At 37.8% G+C, this 20,807-nt stretch overlaps 1 protein-coding gene across 4 annotated transcripts in view; it reads right to left on the bottom strand.

Annotated features, from left to right (window-relative positions):
* The window catches only part of FUT9 (fucosyltransferase 9), a 111,140-nt gene extending 90,554 nt beyond the window's left edge, over positions 1 to 20,586 (bottom strand). For 2 of the 4 annotated variants that reach the window (XM_048935135.1, XM_048935131.1), the window contains exon 1: positions 20,465 to 20,523. The gene's annotated coding sequence lies outside the window, so the exon portion shown is untranslated. Of the gene's footprint in view, positions 1 to 20,464 lie in introns of all 4 variants that reach the window. The other 2 variants (XM_048935137.1, XM_048935134.1) reach the window with 2 other exon arrangements.
* Positions 20,587 to 20,807: the final 221 nt, after the last annotated feature.

Here is a 20,807-nt window from a genome sequence, read left to right as displayed (position 1 = left end):
AGTGCATTTCCTTCAACCAATTAGTTGGCTTAGATGAATTTACCACAGAAGACTTGAACAAGATTACTTCTTCTGCCAGCCACTGGATTTCCTTTTTGTAAGGAAAGTCCGGTTCAGCTTTTCCAATTGCTTAGTATATGGCTGTCCTCTTTTTATATGCCTCAGAAATAAGGCTGTATAAGCTTGCTACATAGTGCCTATATTTTCATAAATCATTTGTCCCTTAGAATCTGTGCTCCCAGACTGATTTTTTTTATAGATCTACTTTCCTTTCATAGTAATTTTGCAGGCAATTTCTATTTCTCTAACTGAAAACACATTTGGAAGTGATTTTAGTAATTCAGTCATTGTGTCATCAAAAATTCCATCTGCAGTGCTTGCTACAGACTTCAATATTTCTCATTTCTTCTCTCTCCTTGCTAAGTAGAAAACTGTTTTTTTTTTCATTTATTCTGTCTTTAATTGTTTCCTTTAAGTCCTTTATCTGAATGAACATTCTTAATCTGTTACGTACTGTCATTATTTGCAGTCAGTAAAAAACAAACAAACAACAAAAACAACAAAACTCAAAACCTTTTTAACTTTACATAATATCACAACATGGAAAGATCATTAAATTATCCACTTCGAATGATGAGCTTACTGTAATTTCTTACTAATAATAATCTTTCATCATAAAGAGACAAATATTCTTGGACAAAAGGTTGTCATTCACTCAGTTTCCCTCAATATTCTTAGAAAAAGATGAAAAAAGCCCAACCCATTACAAACTCCCAATAGGCCATTTCATTGGGAATGGTTAACTCCCTGATAAAATTGTTTTGGGACAGCTGAGGGGTCTGAAAACTCCTTTTAAACACTGTAGGATAACTTGCTTTTCTTCTCTGGTAGAGTTTAAAGGTCTTGGAAAACAGGAAAACAATCTGTGTGAACAGCAACATAAACTATCTCCATTCAAAACAAACTCAGTAGGAAACTGTGCAGTTTGTTTTTTTGTTTGTTTGTTTGTTTTTAATTGTCTACCTATATAAGAAAGTTCTAAAGCTAGAGTTCAAAAATGGATTCTTAATTATTAGTGCACTAATTTCACTGAGAAAACAGACAACTTACATTTAGTATCACAGCATGAGCTTTTTATACTACCAACAAAAATATGTACTGCACTGAGCTTAAATACTTTATTACATAAATAGAAATAATTGTTGCTGTAGAGGCTGTGAGAATCAGAACCAGAATAAATTTAAAGTGCTGACAGAAAATAGATTATGCTGACCATACCCCAGCAATTTTCTAAACTTAGTATTGAGATCTATTTCTATGCATGCTAAGTTTCATATTATTTAAACTAAATATATCTAGATTTAGCATAATTTAGTTTCATTATGCACTCACTACACATCTATATGAAGAAAAACTACATTTTAATCCAAAGAACACATCCTTATGTAGTCACGAAAATAATCATGATTTACAAGGACTGAAATTTATCATTTTTACCAAGACTTGGCAAGTTCTGAAAAATGGTCTGATAACAGTACCACGGCTATAATATGTAGAAAACAAATCACATGGAGCACAACATTTAAAGTTCTTTAAACAATACACAACAAACACAACACTAACTGTGGAATACTTTGAGTAGAAATTTCGGGATGGGTTTTTTTTTGTTTTTTTTTTTTTTGCTTTGGGGAAAAAATGTGTTCTCTTCACTAGAAAGTAGATTAGAAAGTAATTTTTGTACAGAAAGCTTGGAGGGCAGGTGTCACAGAGAAATTTTTTCTTTGAAAATAAGCATATTAACAAGGTTTGGCTCTGCAGCCCCTATGAATAAGCAGTTCTCTCATCTTTCTCCTTCCTGGACTACTTTGGCAGTCCGGCAGGGTGTGTGAGAAGGACTGTGATGTTAAACCTTCTCGCTTCAATTCTCTGTGGTGAGTTCTTCATGACAGCTCCCCACCTGATGTGTGTCTACAGGTAAGGTCCTGCAGAGCATCCAGGAGAGCTGTGAGAGCTGCTGCTGTTGTGTGACCCAACATTACCAGCTCCAAAGCAGCAAGGAGTAGCAAAACTTCAGGGCATCAAAGATTGGATCTTTATCAGGATACTCAAACACATCTATGATGCTTTGACATTCCACAAGATAGCTGAGCTACACAGAGCAATGGGGATGACCCTGTGAAGAAATTTCCCAGAGGTCTGGCACTGATGCTTGCAAGGATCCCTAAACAGATATAGTGGGAAGAGCACAAAGCAAAATATGCTTTCTTTAAACTGCTTACCAAAGTCTAGAACAAAATTAAGTTAACTGCATAAAAAAGCTAACATTCAGAAAAATAATATATTTCAAAAAACATACTGAAACTGAGTTTTTTATCAGTTACTCAAAGTCTGATGTCCACCACAAGTTTTCTGGCATCTTGTAAAGACTGGCTTACAAAAGAACTGTAACTCAAGATTGTTCAAGGGCTTTCTAGGTCTTACATCAAAAATACGAGGGTGAGAGCTATCTGAAATCTATTTTTATCTGCATAGTGTTGATCAATTCATCAATAGACAGAATAGAATAAGACCACAGTGCTCCTTGAATCAGGAAGAGGCTATGCTATTGGGCTACAAACTGGTCAGGTATCCCATCAAGAGAACTGAGATCTTCTATTTTGAAGATCCATTTTACCCCCCAAAAATCTGTGAAGTAGAGCCCATTTTAATAAGACTGTATGAAAATAAAATAAAATATAATAACGTCATAAAATCCACTAATCTAAATAAATTTTAAAAAAATACACTAAAATTTTTCTGGAAATTTCAGAAACAAATTAGTATATTTCATACTGCAGTGGATTCACTAATTCATAAGTCTTTAGAATATTATGGTCTGAAGTGTAATATGAAAATAAAGTTAAAAATGGGAATGATGACTGCTTGAGGATATTGCTCCCAGAAAAATATGAAAATGTCATTGATTTCTAAAAATATCAAGTAGTTAATATATTTAAATTATTACAGCACAGTGCTGACACAATGTTGGTAGTAATTTCACAAAATGCGGATACTTATGGAGTGACAGGCTCCAAAAACAGTAAAAAGCACATAAAGCTAAAACTCAAGATAAAATCCACTGTGATGAGTGATAAAAGAATGTGACTTAGTAAACATGAAGTGTAAACGACAGAAATACTACGACTCTTTTTTTCCAAAGCAAAACTCAAACAAGAACCTCTCCTGTGAAAGCGAGAAATCATCAGATAGACAAGATATTAAACAATACCTTCTCTGTCCATATGGAGGGCTCAGAATGAATGTTGGCAGTACACAGCCAGGGACTTGAGCATTTTCCAACTGAAAGTGATAGTCAGTGGGATAATTTCCAGCAAATGGCGTGTGCTTACATGAAGGCCTTTAGTTCTACATAATATTCATTTAGCTCTCAAAAATGCAGTAGAAAAAATGCACATCCCTACCACTCTGCAACCCCCTCCCCAGCTATTTTTGTTACAGTTGAGCACTCAGTGATTCATACCCCTCTCTCCTGTTATTTTCTCAAGTTATAATTTAAACCTGCCTCCACTGGTGCTTATCAAAACTTCCAGCAACTTCTGCAAAAGCCAAATAGAAAACACAGATGAAAATACTTGGCCATCTGGGAACATACAGTAGAGTAAGTACTCTGAATGAAGCGGCAACATACAAAGAGCAAGACCTAATGAGCAAGAAAAAGATGCAGAAAATCACAGACGCAGAGTAGAGCATTATGTTTGTCAGAAAAAGCAGCTGCTCTGGGAAAATTGCATCTCACAGCATCAAATTGTAATGAGTCAGCATGACCAATTCCCCACACACAATCCCACAACAGAAAGACACATAGACTCATCAAGGATCCAAGTGTAAGGCTTAACTTCAGATATGAAGCAAGACGAGCAGTTGAGGGGAGCACTACTTTGCAAAAGATGATAATTACAGCATCAGAAGTTTTCATGCTGTTTATGACTTAGAGCACAATTTTGCACTCTTTATTCACACTGATTTATTATCTTACTGACAAGCAGGATTATACATGTTGCTGTTGACAGCACTACCTGCCTGTGTATGTGTTCATCAAAGTAGGAGGGAAGTTGAGGTTAAGATTTGCCAAGGTTTAAGATGGTTTAATTTGTATCTAAAAAAGATAATTTCTTAACAGCTAACTTATGAAAATCATTCTGTGTGGAAGTGGAATAGTTTTATTCTTACTGGCCTTGTTTTGTTTCATCTCAAGAAATATAAGTTCCATCTAGAAAATATCTACATAGCTTCTCAAAAGGAATGTTAAAAATATAACTGGGGATTTGTCAAATTATATAAGAATATGTATAAAATACAATAGATTTCAGTGGATTCACTCAAAATCATCGTCACTCTCCAGGTTACATCTCAACTAACCCAGAAGTAAAGATTTTGTAGTCTTGTAGAACTTCCCAAAAGGCTCAAAAATGGTAACTCAACCCACGTGAGGCTGTAAGATAGGCTAAAAAATGACATTTAAAAAAGAAATTTAAAAAAATATATGATTTCTTCATTTTGTTTTGTTTTGTTTTCTTATGAGATGTACTTTGGCACTGTCTTATACACTCATGATATCTAGAAACTTAGGATTTGGAAACATTTCATTCTACAGCTCTGGTTGCAGATATGATTAAGTTCCACCCACCCTCAACACCCCCACTAGCAGCTGGAAATTATAATTTCTGTGATCCAGCAGTTAAACTGTTCACATTACTATATGCTCAGAAAATTGCTCATAATTTGCTCATAAATTGTTTTGAGCTAAGTATCTAATCTCACCCAAATGCTTTAAGTAGTATTCGTTTACTAAAATAATTGGGCAGCGATAATATTTAGTAGGCTTACAAGAATTTTGCATAGGAAGTTTAATTTGTATCTTCCCAGCTTTCTCTCTCTCTCTCTCTTTCTTTCTTTTTTTTTTTTGTCTAATTGCATTTGAGATTTTCACACATAACTATAATTTTCTAAGTTGGAGCATTAAAATAAAATGAAATAAAGAAAAAAACAACACAGCACATATTATAAAATAATCACATGAGCCCTTTCCTGTGCACAAGCACAGTGGCAATTACACACTGACTCTGTTAAAGTAAGCAAACATAAAGCTGTAACTACTATTAAACTGATTTTAGTTCCCCTTTTTGTATGTCTTGTTACACTTACCCCAAAAGATCAGTATGGAATTCATATATGTATGAGTCCAAAGAGAAAGAGCAGGACCTGTTGTCTCTGTACTCTTATTTTGGAGCAACGGAAAAATTTAAGAGGATAGATGGTGTTCTGACAGTTCATAGGAAGGATCACTAGCTGTTCCCTTCAAGCGGATAATAGTGATAAAGTTAGTTCAGCCCAATATTTAATTGCTTTAGAACTCTCTTTCATACAGATTTTAATAACTTCCCAGCCTAGAAGGAGTTGCAGGTGAAACAGTAGACAGCAATCCCTGTGCAAAACAGTAGCATACCAAAATGGGGAACAGTCTCCGTATCCATATAGCCATTCTTTGCAAAAACAGACAAATGAAGAAACTTAACTCTATCCAGTCAATGCTTTTCCTCTTACAAAATGGTACGTAGCACTAGTATTTCAAATTAATGTGACATCATTCATCTGAAAAGACAATAATAACTGCACAGAAAGTAAGTCTTACTTTGCAGGCTTCCTGAGAAGTCTGCAATTTTACACTCTGTACTCTTGCAGTTCTAAAAGGAAGTACTGTTATATCGTGAACATCTTCACAAAATTCTTCTTTGAAATACCTCTATGAGCATTTATTGATGAATTTAGGTTGTGCATTATTAGTGTTAGTGCTAATTAATGGCATGCACTCATCTATTAGCATTCATTTTGTATTAATGCCCAGACATGAATGAAAGAACTTGTCTGTAATTAAATTAAGTTGCATCACTATGTGCCTTAGTCCAGAACTGATTATCAGGATGTTTATATATTTTCCCTAATTGGCATATTCCTTAAAACAGATGTACACACACAGAAATGACAGGACAAAATGAACAATTGTACTACTTCTCAGGGAACACATATTCTGTAACAGAAAGTGTCTTGCAGAGGATGTATCTTGTTGCATTTTTGCATTGTTTTCTTCCAAAGCAAGTAAAATGGAAGAAGCTTATCTATCTATATATCTATGATATTCTACTAGTCTATTTGCTATAAGCAAATTTCACTGAAACTGAGATACTGTGCCAGTGAATTAAGCTGGTTTCAGCAGTGTTTCTTAGCTCAGTGTGCAGTGTCACAGGAACACAGCTGTGCTGCTTCTATCCACACAACGGCTTCTGTGCTGCCAGCTGAAATCTCTCTGTACCATACATCTCAGCTTTCCCAAATACAGGGGGAGCACAGCATGCTCTTTTGGCTCCATTCCTGCTCTCCAGATATAGTCCAAGTCAGCCACAGGTCTTGAACCTGGAAACTGTAAAGCCCTATGTAAAAATAATTGATGGTCTTAAATAATGAAGTCACTTTCTTTTTTAAAAGGTAGATATACTCTGCATGATATTCATAGAAGCTCCCTTACAGTCAGTAGAGCAAAGAAATACTCTTACAGGATAATTCCTCCCATTCTAAGAGAAAGGTCCAGAAAACACAATGAATTGCTCTCCAGAGACATCTTTCTCTCTTTCCTAACTACAGAGGAAGTCATGAAGACTAGTGTGCTTTTTTTTTTTTTTGTGGCTAAATTGAGGTGAGATTACTGTTATTCATGAATACATAATTGTCAGCTCTCCAGGCTCACAATTTTGGGTTTATTATAGTTTTACAAGCAAAATGAGGATTCTAAGTGATAACATCCTGCTAAAATGGATGGAAAAAAATCACAAGAAAATGAAAGTCAAACGTAAAAATTATTAGTGACTGTAAAGATGATAAATACAGAAATTAAAATGCATGGTCCAATCTGTAAAAAGTTAAGGAGGCTTCACACAGAACTCTAGGCTGAGTTACAGATTTAACACTTCACAGTCAGAGATACATCACTAGCTTCACTTATTGTCTTTAAAGAAAATCTGGAAATTTCATAATGCAAACATTTGAAGTGGTCTTTCCTATGTGTGTTAGTGTATGACAGATCAGTAGCTGAGGATTTAACATGAGGAAAATAAGGACAGTTCCAGCATATCTATGTATGAGAAGGAAAATTTAACCTTTCCAGAACTCAGAAAGAAACATAAACCCAAAAATGATTTGTAAGACTAAAAGGATGTGGAATAGCTATATTCTAATCACCACACACATCTAGGGAGATTCCAAGTCGAAATTTGTCTATCTAGCAACTACAGGCTACATCTCAAAGAAATGCTATCTACAACAAAACTCCATATTATCATTTGAAAAAAAAACGTGTTGAACTCATTACAATTTTGATAAAAATATTCCAAGAAAACACGCTTCTGGAATTAGATGAAGTCATAAAACCTTAACACAGAAAGACAGACTATCACCTGAAACAGATTTGTTGCCACTGACAGCATAATTATCTGGAATCTTCTAATGGTCTTGTCAACTTACTCCTACTTCGGAAACATTTCAATCTAAATAGAAAAGAATACATTTTGATAGCTTGTTCTCTTCCATGATAGGTATCAGAGAAGACTTACTGCAGATATTACAGCTTTCACTGAAAACATATCTATGATTTGATAATGGCTCAAGGAGCATTAGGAAGTATGAAGGCCCAATTCAGCCTGAATAAATCAGATATTTAAGGACTTCAGCAAGGCTTTTTAGTGTTATGGAAATCTATGTAAAGGTTTGCTTTGTAAATAAAGTGCAAAAGTTAAATTAGATTATTTTGAGTTATGTTAGTACACAATGGCTTTTAAGCCTACAGGAACAAATATGATAAAAGTCTCTACTGTGAAGACCTTGATATTTTAAATGAGAAGAGAGACAAAGTGCTGGCAAAGTAAAGATCTTTTCGAGTAAACAGACTGTCAAAAGTGAATATCTATAGGAAAATTATATATATTTACTTTTCTACAAAGCATAATTCCTTGAACTTCTGCTTCTATGGACATCAGTTAATTTTGTGCTTTGGCTATAAGCTCAAATATCTTCTAAAAACAAATGAAGGTAAAGTGATGAAGGATTATGGAAAAGCTATATTACTGCTCACTGCACTATATCTATTACGTGAAAGAAGAGAGATCTTCATTTTCCAAGATGGCAAAAAGCTATTTTTATAAAATATTAAATTTTCTGAATGTTTCCTATTAATACCTTTCTGTCATTCTAAAGATTCCTCTTAAGTGTTGTCTTTTAACGCCCTGGCTTTTTTAATGAGTTATAAAAGTAAAACTGATCAAGGAGTGTAGCTGCAGTGTTTGGGCATCACTAATGCTTTTCAGCTCTCAAGCAGCTGCAGCCCAGCATCTTCAAGCAGTGTGATACTCATGTACTGGATTCTCAAGTCCTGACCCTGCCCAAGTTCTGAGTGCAAATTCATCCACAGGAGCAGCAGCCTCATCTGGCAGAGAATACCAGTGCGTTTTCTGAGAACAAGCATGCCAGATCAGATTTCACATGCATGGAAAAAAAAGAAAAAGCAGGAAACAAGACTTTCTGAAACCAAAGTAAATGAAATTCTCACTTGGGAAACAACAACCCTACATCACTCAATCTATAAAAACTATTAGATTTGAAACAGTTCACCTCTCTAGAGGATCCCAGTAAGCAGAAAGTACTTGTTAGCAGAAAGTACTTGTTATCTGGCAAGACAACTTTTTCATTTTCCCCTCCTGGAACTGTTCAGTGTGCTTTTAAATATTTATTTGGCCAAATAGCAAGCAATTAACTCCACAGTCCCCTCTTCTATGAAAAAAGGGGGACAGGTTTGAATTCCTCCTCCATTAGCTCTTTAATCAATTATACAAATTGGCAACATTTCAAAAAGAGAAAGTCACTTGCTTCATACAGCAATAATCATTCAGTCCGTAGTTAAAGCACATTTTTGACCTGAAAGCACTTCTGAGGTTCTTTTTTTTCCAGTTCAGAAGTGTGCAGAGCTTGTTAAATGTTCTCTACCCAAATGGTAAGTCCTGCAATTACTAGATATTTAGATATCAATTAGCATCATATTCTAATTATTTTAAAAAAAATATATGTCTAGCTTATGAGCTTACTTTCAAGAAACGGCAGGTATTTGCCTTGTGCTGAAAGTAGATGCTTATAAGGCGTAGGTTGTATGTGTATTACTGGCCCACTGAATTTCCTTCTAGTTATTCCCTTGTTCAGTTTCTCATCCTTTCTGAATTCCACTTACATCCCCTATGCTTTGCATGGGAAATCCATCTCAGGTAAAAGAAATGAGTCTTTACAAATACAGCACCTGACAGACATTGCAATGTTTGATGGCAGCATCCAAGAAAAAATGACTGGGTACTAAAAGGCAGAGTAATCCATTATTTCACTTTTGGTATCCTGTTGCCATATCACATAAAGCATTCCCTGTTTAAGTGGTACATGATTCCCCAGGAGGTCAGGTGGAACTGGTTAGGTTGTGGGTACCCTGCACACAGAGTAGAGATCTATGTTGAAGTCAGGCCATTGAGCAGGCAGTTTGATACAGAAAGGAATACACATCACAGAGCTTGTTTCAAATTCCCCCAAGTCAGAAGTCAAGCATTCTGCTTAGAGCTTTAAGAATGTGCATCCATCAAATTAAGATTCAGATCCTGCTAGCAAAGTAAATATTTTTTTTCATTTTAGAAATTGAATGGAAGACAAAAATAAGTGGAACAATACTTTTATTTTAGAATAGGAAGAGTAGAGATGCATTGGTCGTTCACCCTCAAATAACACCATGATCCAATTTCTTATCCAAAATGTCAGCAGCCTGGGTTCATTTCTGCCAACTGCCTATTCTGGCTGTGACACTGCAACCTGCACCTCCCGTTCTGAGATAAAACATTTGCCACACCTGTAGGAACCATGCCTCTACATGATTAGAATGTTTAAAAATTAAATATTTATTTGCCCACACAAAAGAGTGAATGACTTATTAGCCTAGCATCTGAAGCTATTGCTCAAGGAATAGTTTCCTGGTTGTAGCACATAAACCATATGATGGCATGATGAAAGATTAACACAAATCCTTGAATTTGTTCAGTCTTCAGAAGACTTAAAGAGCTTCTTGGGACCTAGATAAATAGAGTTCTAAGAATAAAAACTTAAGTAGAAATAGGTAACCCCAGGGTACAGTGATGGTAGAGAGTGCTATTCAGAGAATAAGAGCCTACACTGCCATTTGACTGGGAGAAGTAATGTGGTTCTGTAACGCATTATCATGTATTGGTTTGGTTTCAAAGCAGTTTTGGTGTGCACAAACTACATGTTTTTTGAAGGAAATTAAATAGGAAGCTCTGCTTACAGTCTGTACCAAAGGTACTCTGTCCTGCAGAGGGAACAAAAAGACCTGAGCAAATTTAGTCTTTTGAGAAGCCTCAGACTAGATGCAAGGTAATAACATTTGGTCCAAGACACCTAACTAAATCTAGTCTATGGCAAAACACATTGATCACATACTTTAAATATAGAGACCTCAGTTCTAGCTGCTTTGATCTACTGGTCTGATCCTGCTGTGCTGAATTGCTAATACAGACAAATGCATCCAAGTCATGTTTTCACTGCCAAAAACATTTAATGTAGTATTTAGTTACAACTTTCTGCGTTGATTTTGCCCTCAATCATCACACATAAATATTACAGAAAAGTTCAGGTTCTCTCCTTTTTTTTTTTTTTTTTTTTTTTTTTGCCCTGAAGCAAATAAAATGGATTTTGTATTAAGAAGTGACAATTTGAGAAACCATACAAAGGAAAAGATGGAAATGCTCAGCTGAATAAAATGAATTTGAGGTGTAAAGGATACAAAAGTAGGAAGAAAAAGGAACAGAATGGGAGGGAAAACTGGAAGGTGGCAGTGAAGCAGGAGAAAATACTACTTTGAAACAATAATTTGTAGAAACCTTAAAAAATATATACACATCAATAGGCAGCTTATCATCTAGACTGATCACTGACTATTCTCTCAAGTGTATACTGCCATTTCCTATTGCTGCTGAAATAGCCTGTAATTATCACATACTATTTTCCCTTCACAGCATCAGAAGTATCCTCTAGTTTTTTGGGAAAATCTGTGCAAAAACAATTTTGTATGGTAGAAAGAGGCATGGCTGGAGCTGGGGACTGAGAATGTAATGGCTTGCACTCCTATCTTTGCGTTTCTGACCTTCACAGAAGCAAAATTCTAGGGCAATTTCTTCTACTTACCTGAAAACTACAGATAATCCATACCCATTACACTGCATTAGCCACTTACAAAAATAGGGCACAAACATCAAAATGACTTATTCTGTAACAATGCAGTGAAAGGAACAAAAATTATCTGCATAGTGGTGAGAGTGAAAAGAATTACAAATAGGCCATTCCAAGAAAGTTAAGAAAATGAATAAATCAATAAATCAAACACAGGAAATTACTTTATTAAGAAAAATTAAAAAGCTAATTTTTACAGAAGAGGATTTTTAAAAGTAGGATGCCTGGAATCCTCAGCTGCCATTGTGGACTAGTTGAAGTAGGAGCATTCATGTATATATGAATGTATGTATGCATGTATGCATGAAGATATGTATGTGTATGTGAATATATATGTATATATTTCTATATAAGCATATATATATGCTTAAAAAATAAAATTTAGGCCTATTTGAAAGTATCAAGATGTTGTGAAGTAAAGCAACTTACTTTAATAACAAGTAGTCTCCCACTTGCAGTTGGTATTCTAAGACGGGTGTTTTGCTAACATATATTTTAGTATGAAAAAACTATGACTGCTGGTATTTTATTTGCTTATCCACTGATGTAACTCACAGGTTTCAGTCAATTACTTTGTTCTGTTTACTGATTTGAACATGAATTATTTATACTGTAGTTTATGCACACATATGCAAACCATTTTCTTATTTGTTTCATCGACTGCATAAAATTAAATTACTCCCCGTCTTATGGTGAGTATTATCAATTGCACAAAAACTCCCAGCCTTGAATTTCATAGCAGAGCTGCTGTTTGTAGCTCCAATGTGCAATCAGTGTGGAATGCCTTCCCACTGACCATTAGCATCACTTGTTATGCAAGGCCTAAACTGCTTTTGGGTGGATTGAACTAAAAGCCAAACACAGTTGTTGTTGTCAGTATTTTAGTTTGCTGTAAGTGGTTTAGCAATATGAATACTGTCAGCTGCTTGCACTTGCCTACCCTACCACGGGATATCTTTGTAGAGAAAACTTATAAAATCACAGAATCCATAAGGCTGGGAAAGATCTTCCAGTACTCTTGATCTTGATCCACCCCCACCATGGCCACTTACCATGTCCCTCATTGCCACATCTACATGTTTCTAGTAAACCTCCAGGGACAGTGACTATTCCACCTCCCTGGGCAGCCTGTGCCAATGCCTCACCACTCTTCCTGGAAAGAAATATTTCCTAACACCCAACCTGAACCTCCCCTGGTGCAACTTAAAGCCACCATTTGTCATCCTATAATTGTTATCTGGAAGAAGAAACTGAATCCGCCTTGCTACAACCTTTTCTCATGCAATTGTAGAGAGTGATAAGCTCTCCCCTGAGCTTTCTCTTCCCCAGACTAAACAATCCCAGCTCCCTCAGCTGCTCTGCCTAAGACTTGTACATCAGAGCCCTCACACCTTCATTGCTCCTCACTGGACACACGCCAGGGCCTCGATGTCTTGAAGTGAGGGGCCCAAAACTGAACACAGTGCTTGAGGTGCAGCCTCACCATTGCTGAGTACAGAGGGATGACCATCTCCCTGCTCCTGCTGGCTACGCTATTTCTGATTCAATAAGGCCTGAAGAAAATATGCATTATCTAGTTATAAGACTCCAACTGCCAAAATATTTAAAATGCTATTTTGTGTTCCCTAGAAAGCTTTGCTGAACACTGTGCAGCTGTGGTGGCCAGTGAGCAACTGTGAGGGAGGCTTGGAGATCTCTAGGAAGTGAAGCTTGGTTCCTTGCCTGAGCTCCTTTCTTGCAACCCTAATCCAAGTGCTCATATCTCATGTAGGACATCAGTTGTCTTTTAGTGTAGGTGGTTGAGGCAGATGTTTGGGACAGTCATGAAAACTCTCCTAATTATTTCAACTTCTAGAATTAGCATGATTCTTATGCTCCAAAATGGCATTTGCGGGATATTATCACATTTTCTTTCTATATTTAGCTAAATAGTGTTGTATAAAAACTCTGATAGTTTGCAAGAAATCAATTAGCATTTGTGTCAGAGCAAGTTTACTTTGTTAACTTAAATGTTGGCCTTTAAACTATGGGTATTTAGAGCTGCTGAATAATAGTCTTAAGCAGTTAGTTGTGAAAATCTTGTATTGCCAGTTTAAATAGACTGTAAAATCAGGATAGCCTAGGTTGATAGCCTTGGCTATTTAGCTGATAAATTTTATTCCAAACATAACGATACAAGCAATAATAATAACTTAAATGCTTTCTAAGTGTAGTTGGATGTTCTCCCATTCCATTTAAATGCAAAATTCAGTGCTAGTAACCATAAAGTATTTCCTATTTCAAATCTTCAGTTTCAAAACTTTATGATTTTCCATAACTCTTTTCCACTAAGGCAACACTTTCACTGCTTTTCCAAAGGGTAGTGAGGACTTAATTCTTATAAAGTTCAAGTGCTTATCGCAAGAGTAACATGACATACACAGTCAGCCAATTTATGGGAATATACACATTCACAGAACTTGTCATACACACAAATCATTTCAGGATTGATTCCTTCATTTCCTTAGCCTCAGTTTTAAAGAAGGTCTTTCTTACTCTGTAATTAAAGCCACTGAAGAAAATTGTCTGAAATCCTATTACATTGGAATATACATTTTCACTGATATCACAGTGCTCCATGAAATTGAACTAATTTTGCTAGTCTTGCTTTGAAGGAAAATCAAATAGAGGAAATATTCAGATAGTTTACAGTTTTTTGGGATGTATATTACAATATTTTAAAAGTCCAACTTAAACATTTCAGTCTATCTGAAACAACTTGGGGAAAAGACTTTCTTGAGGAGTTCTAATTCATTTCAAAAGGACACAAATTTTGTCATTTCAAAAAGCTCTGAAGTATCACCCTGATAAGTAGAGAGAACTGGCTTTGACATCTTTTAAGCTTCCTTCACCCTATGGTGTCTGGCAAGGTCTACGTGCCACCTGCATCCATCTGTCCTTGGTAAGAAGTCTGCTCTGAGTATGCAGTTGGTACCTGACTTCCTAAGCTGTGGTGACTCATAAGAAAGCCTTTGAAAATACAGAGAGATAAGATTGCTTAATTGCTATTTTAAAATATCTTGAAGTCCTACCCAGTGGCTCCATCTGGGGTGAAAAAAACGGGTAAAAAAAGCTGCAGGAGGAACTGTGTGGAAATGCAAAGACAAAAAAGTAAACAATACTTAGTGATTACTTTATCCTAAGGATAGATAGATTTCAATCATAGTAGTTTAAATCATCAGCTTTACTTATAGTTCAACACCATGTATTAAACAATTGCAATTAATCTTGGACTACATTATGATTTTTAGTTATTTTCTTGAAGAATATTTGAGCATCACCCACCTAACCATTAAAGAACATCAGCCAGCAATTTCTACAAGCTCTGTAGAAAATCTGATGCCATTTTTTGCCAATCAAAAAGAAGTCTGTCTGTTATTTGTTCCAGTTTTCAATTCGTGCACTTTAGTATGATAAATGATGCATAATGTTTTAATATTATTTGGATACTTTGAGTTAGAAGTCAATATACAAATACAATGCAGAAAATATTTCTGGATTTTTTAACTAGGTAAACAAAAGAATAATAAAGATCCTAGATAAATACAAAATTTTAAAATATATTCTGCATTTAAATAAAAATCAATACTTATTTGATAATGAAAAAAAAAAAAAAACAGCTTTGAAGTATATGTTTTACATTACTGTGTCCTTCAAAGTTTAAACTGTGTATCTCTCTGCCTTTCACTTCTCTTCTAACACTGAAATAGGAAAGCATGCTTTCCTGCACGTTCAGTTCTAATACATTTTCTCAGTGTGAAACTGCTGTAGCTGCTGTCCAGGATAAACTAGAGGGAAGAAGACGTCTGAAGAAAGACAATAGAGCCTTGACCAACTGGACTATCACTGAGATATACAAAAGTATATCTTCAGTGTTCAGTTGGTGAGTTCTTTTAAGTTCAGTAGTTTTACTTTCACAGTAGGTTTACACTGTAGTATTGCAACAATAGTTTTTTCTTTGTTATTTGTTTAGGATTTTTAGCTTTTAAGTGGTAGAAATCAAGAAGGAAGAAAAGCATTAGTATTGGAATGTGCCAATTTGATCAGGTTAAATCACTGTCTACTGACAGATCAAAATGTAGCATTATGCGGTAAAGAAATACAATTATGAACAATTATGAGGCTATTTGTTCATGGATTAGATATGTATTCCAGAAACAAATATCTGACAGCACTAACAGTTTCTCTACATAATTAGAAGAAATAGAGTGGGGAAAAAAAATAAAACAAAAGTGTTATTTGATTCAACTGTGTCTGCTCCAGTTTGTGCAATAGAAACACGTACTTTCAGTAAGATATTCCTGAAGGACCAAATGTCTTGGGGAGTGGTAATCACATTTTTGGAGCCTTTCACCTCAAGTTCACTGTTTCAAACACAGCCAACATGCAGTTGTGATGGAAAATCATTGCGATTTGAAAGCTAGTTTGTGGCTGTGTGAGATGAACACAGTGTGTGGTTATTTCACTCCATTTCTTAGAGGATCTTGGAATGCAATCAGAGCTTTCAAAGCACCAGCAATGAGGAGCTGAGCTCCTCAAAGGATCTGGCCAGGACCCATGGTGACACATAATTACAGAATCATAGAGTTTGGAAGAGACCTCTGGAGATGATCTAGTCCAAACCCTCTGCTAAAGCAGGCTCACAATCAGAGCTGGTTTCTTCGAGGATGGCAGAGGCTGAGACTAACAAATAAAGCCCCACTTGTGATCCATTTCCAGGCAAGTTTCCTTAACAGACTGACTGCTTAGAGCAGTATCAAGCATTGGTCCCCATTCAGCAAAGCAGGGCTGATGCAGCACCACAGTGTGGGGACAGTGGCATTGCTGCTCTTTCTGTTCCACAAATGTAGGGCACAAGCAGAGCTTCATGTTCCATTTCTGCCTGTCTGGCACCTTTTTATTAGCAAGAAATGCTCTTGATGTAGGGGAAAGTCAGTACAAAAAAAAAAAAAAAAAAAAGACCACACCACAACCCACCACCACCACAGAAATTGATGGGTTCTTTTGAGCAGCTTGAGTGCATCAATCTCACGTTTATGCAGAGGTACACACCTAGTCAGAAACAGTTCATAAGTTGTCCTTTGTCAAGAGCATACCTGCTATATTGTAGAAAACATAAATGACAATAGTTTTCCTCTCCAGCTATAAATTATCTCAGTTCTGTGTTTCCCAGGGAAGGCTTTAAAACTGTCTCCTCTGTTAATTCGTTTCCTTTACGTGAGGGATTTTTCTTCTTAAGAAAATATACACATCATTTTTCTGAACATTTAGCATGCTGTGTTAGGGACTTCCTCAGAGGAAAGAAAGAAGAGTCTGTCTTCATTAACCACTAAATTTAAAGTGGGGAAATTAAAACATCCAGATGTCATGTCAGCTATATACACTGTGTTCTATGATGTCACATTTGATTTTCTTATTTTATGACTCTGACAGCATCATATTAAAAATTTGATTGCACAATGACGGCACAGGTTTTGAATTATTCAGCTTATGAGTGCACTCTTATAAGAAGACTATTTTGTATTTCTTGCCATTTCAGAAAAACTGACATTTAAAAAATTGAAAAGGAAAGGGAAAACGATCACTAATAACTAATTAATAACTCAAGCTTGGCAAAGGTAACCTCATTTTAATAGAATATCACACAAATTAAAACCAGATTAAATATAACACACAACGTATTTCAAAAGTCATTTGAAACATAATTCTCTGGATGACATTTTGGCCCCAGTGAGATCAATGGCAAAATTCCAAATCAGCTTCTGTGGAGCCAAAACTTGCTTCTAAATGAAGAAAACCATACATTCTCCATATGTTTTAGCAGCTTTATGATTTACCACATCAGATTACCTTTTCCCACCCCTTCTTCAACAACACGCTGCAGGTATGTGTGCTTACTGAAGTCAATGGGACCTTCTCCATTGGACTCTCAGTCCTCAAGTCAAAAGTAGGAACTTTTGGGGCAATATTTGCAACAGTCTTCCGGGGTTTACATTATGTATTTTCCTATGATGGTACTCCAGCTTTTGGTTTTGCTCCACTTTACCTCTGTTAAGTACAAGTTGTTGGTTCATTTGTATCAAATAATTTCACGTGTATCCCTTTCTAGAGAGATTAAATTTGTTTTTTCTCCATTACAATTTATTTTTAAATCACTAAACTTATTTTTTAATCACTAAAGTTGGAAACATCTGCTCTTCATCTTGATTAAAATCAGCTAGCCCTCTTAAAATCAGAACCATGAAACAAATAATGCCATTTTAAGAAACATTCTATTTAGCAGAATCGTGGAATCACAGAATGGCCTGGATTGGAAGAGACCTCAAGGATCATGGATCCCCAACACAACCTAAGGTAAAATTTTACTGGTATCAGATATGGAAATATCAAAGTTGAGCCCTTTTGACAGGAAACATGGCTATCATTTAAATAGTATAGCCCAGTAAAAGAGCTCATAGCTATACATACATTATTGTTTCTCACAGTAATTATTTCAGCTGAGCTGTCTGAACAGGTATGAACTATGGGCTTGAGTGCAGGTAGAGCTTGGAATATTCCATACCAGATATAAAATAAATGCTTCCAGCTATGGCAGTGGGGAAAAATACAAATGATCTTTTCGCATCCTGATTCCTTCAAAATGGTTAACCAAAATGTCTTTGATTCAGCTCACAGCAGTGTCTGAGGAGAATCTCCTACTGATTTGACTGAGATCAGAATCATGACCACGGTTCTAACAAGAAATGTAGTTGCAGTCCCTTGGGAATTTCTGAGGTTTATTCAAGAGTTCAGTTTGTCATTAAAAATACACACTGATGTGCTTCATTTCCCTTGTATAGTGTCTCTATTATAATATGAATATTACAAGATTGCCTATATTCACTACAAGCAATGAAAATTAGTTACAAATCACATACGCTCTGTTGTTTTAGTTCACTTATTTAACCTGCACCTTGTCTGTTTCCACACTGAGTTCAGCACTGAACACAATGAATCTTACAGAACAGCATTTACTTTTTTGTTTGTTTGTTTGTTTGTTTGTTTACTCTTGAATGAGCAGTTCCAGATTTGTGTTGCTTTCTCACTACAAGCAAAAATGTACAACTAGAAACAAGATACCACCATTTGATTACATTTTATTCTGCAGCATCAATATCAGCCTGCAAAAATATTCTGCTGGAAATAAAGATGCAGGAGCTTCCAGGTTGTAGTCCTGCTGCCCTTCGTCACTGTTCAACCTCTACACAACCAAACTCCAACTGAAGACATCAAATGACACCAATACAGCTGCAGAATAAAGAACTGCAAGATAATACAGCCCTCTGAGAATTTCATATGCTTTTAGCATCTGTCCTAATCTTAATCATTGTTTAACCACTGTTTCTGAAATATACTGAATTAAGCAGAAATCAAACTATTTCTCTTACAACTCTCTGTGGTCTGACAGGGGATGGGCAGATCATGACCAGTGTCAGAAGAACTTATTTCCATAATAACCTCTAAGTCTTGTTGTTTCAGACTGCCACCAGCTGCAGCAGTTAAGGTGTGATGAAAGCTTTCTGATGAGTCTCACACAGATTCCTTTCTGTTTTGTGAAACAAAAACGCATCATCCTATAAACTATAGAGAAAAGCTACATGTAATGAAATACAAGTCTTCCTCTGCTTCTTGTATGCAGAATTATTTTACCCAGAGCAGCGCAGGAGTAAGTAGTCTTCTGTAAATGAGAAAGAATTCTATGACCAAAAAAAAAAAAAAAAAAAAAAAAAAAAAAAGCAAAAAAAAAAAAAAAAAAAAAAACCCACAAACTGTAATTGAAACACTTGAAAAAGATAATCTGAAAAACCATTAGAAAACTTCAACAAAATGTAACAGAATGCAGGAATTGTGCCCCTCCGTCCTCCTCCCTTCCCCCTTACATAAAAATAATTTTTTTAAAAAAGACGTTTTCCCCCCAGAGACTCCTTCAGTCTGAAGTGCTATCACAGCACCAGCTTCTGGAGAAAGGAGTGAAGATTTACTGCAAATCTTGTATTCATACTTGTTGGCTATTTGGCAAAGAGGTGAGAGGTTGTTCTTTTTTCTTTTTTTTTCTTCCAGGCAGTTTCCAGGTCTTTAACATTACTCTGAGCCAGAGATGCTGAATAAAAGAATGGGGAAGCTCTGCTGCCATAACAACCCTTTCGGCAGGGAACTATTGGGATACAGATAGTAACTACACTCCCTACAACCAGCCTTGTGCATCATGACACAGAAAACCAGAAATCACTTTTCAGTCACAGCATCCTCAACATTCGCATTCTCTGCTCTGGGCAGCGAAAGGAAAACAGGCACAGACTTCTTCCCCCTCCCACCCTACAATCTCTCTGCCTTCATCTATTTATTCGTTTGTTGGAGGAGAGGGAGAGAAGTCCACCCGGGCACCGAGTTCTGCCTCACTGTTCCCGGGGCCGCTCCGAGCTGCACAGAGCCGCAGCTGCCCCGCGATCCGGTGCCCCCGCGCAACCTCGGGGGGGGTGCGGGACCATTCCCCGATCACGGGCTGCGGCTGCGGTCAGCATCCAGCTGCGCTGCGTTGGTCCATCTCCCCCCAGACCACCTTAAAACGTCCCTTGGTAAAGTTAAGACGCTGCACGCTACCCCGAGCCACCCGAGCCACCCGGGCACGGGGGTTCGGGCTACGGGGGGGCTCCAGACCCGGGCGCTGAGGGATGTCGGGTTGTCTGTGTGTGCGAGATAGCCCCGTGGGAATGGGCAGCGGGGCAGGGCAGGGCACCGTGGGGCAGCCCCCTCCCCCGCCGCCCCCGCGCAGCCCCGGGGCCACTCTCGCTGCCCCGCGTACCTCCTGCCCCCGCGGGGAGGGCTCAAACCCGGGCCAGGACCCTCCATTCCCCGGGGGTTGGAGCAGGCGAAGCACACTGCCCCCCTCCATACCGCGTCCCCGTCAGCGTTCCCGGGGCCGCTTCGGGATGGGAGACGAAGCGGCGATGGGGGAGGCACGGCAGGTGTTTTTGGGGGCGGGAGGGCACAGGGCCCCGTGACTCACCGGTCCGAGGCGGGGGCTGCGGGTAGCGCGGCGGCGGCGCTGCCCCCGGGGCGCGGGGGGTGGCGGGGCAGGAGCAGCAGCGGGCGCGAGAGCAGCGGGGAGCGGCGGGGCCCGGGCTGCTCCTGGGCGCGCTCTCGCTGCCCATCCCCGGCGCTGCCGCCGCCGCCGCCGGAGGAGGAGGAGGATGCGACGGAGAGGCAGCCCCGGGCTCGGGCACGCGCGGCGGCGAAGCGGGGGGAGGCGTAGAGCGGCGCGGGGGCGCGCAGCGGAGGGGGAGCAGCTTGGGGAGGAGGGCGCACGCTCCCGCAGCCCGCCGTCCCTCAGACCTTCGGTCCTCAGCCCT

Source organism: Lagopus muta, chromosome 2 (assembly GCF_023343835.1).
Source record: "Lagopus muta isolate bLagMut1 chromosome 2, bLagMut1 primary, whole genome shotgun sequence".
NCBI lineage: Eukaryota > Metazoa > Chordata > Aves > Galliformes > Phasianidae > Lagopus > Lagopus muta.
This window is presented reverse-complemented; position numbering and strand designations above follow the sequence as displayed.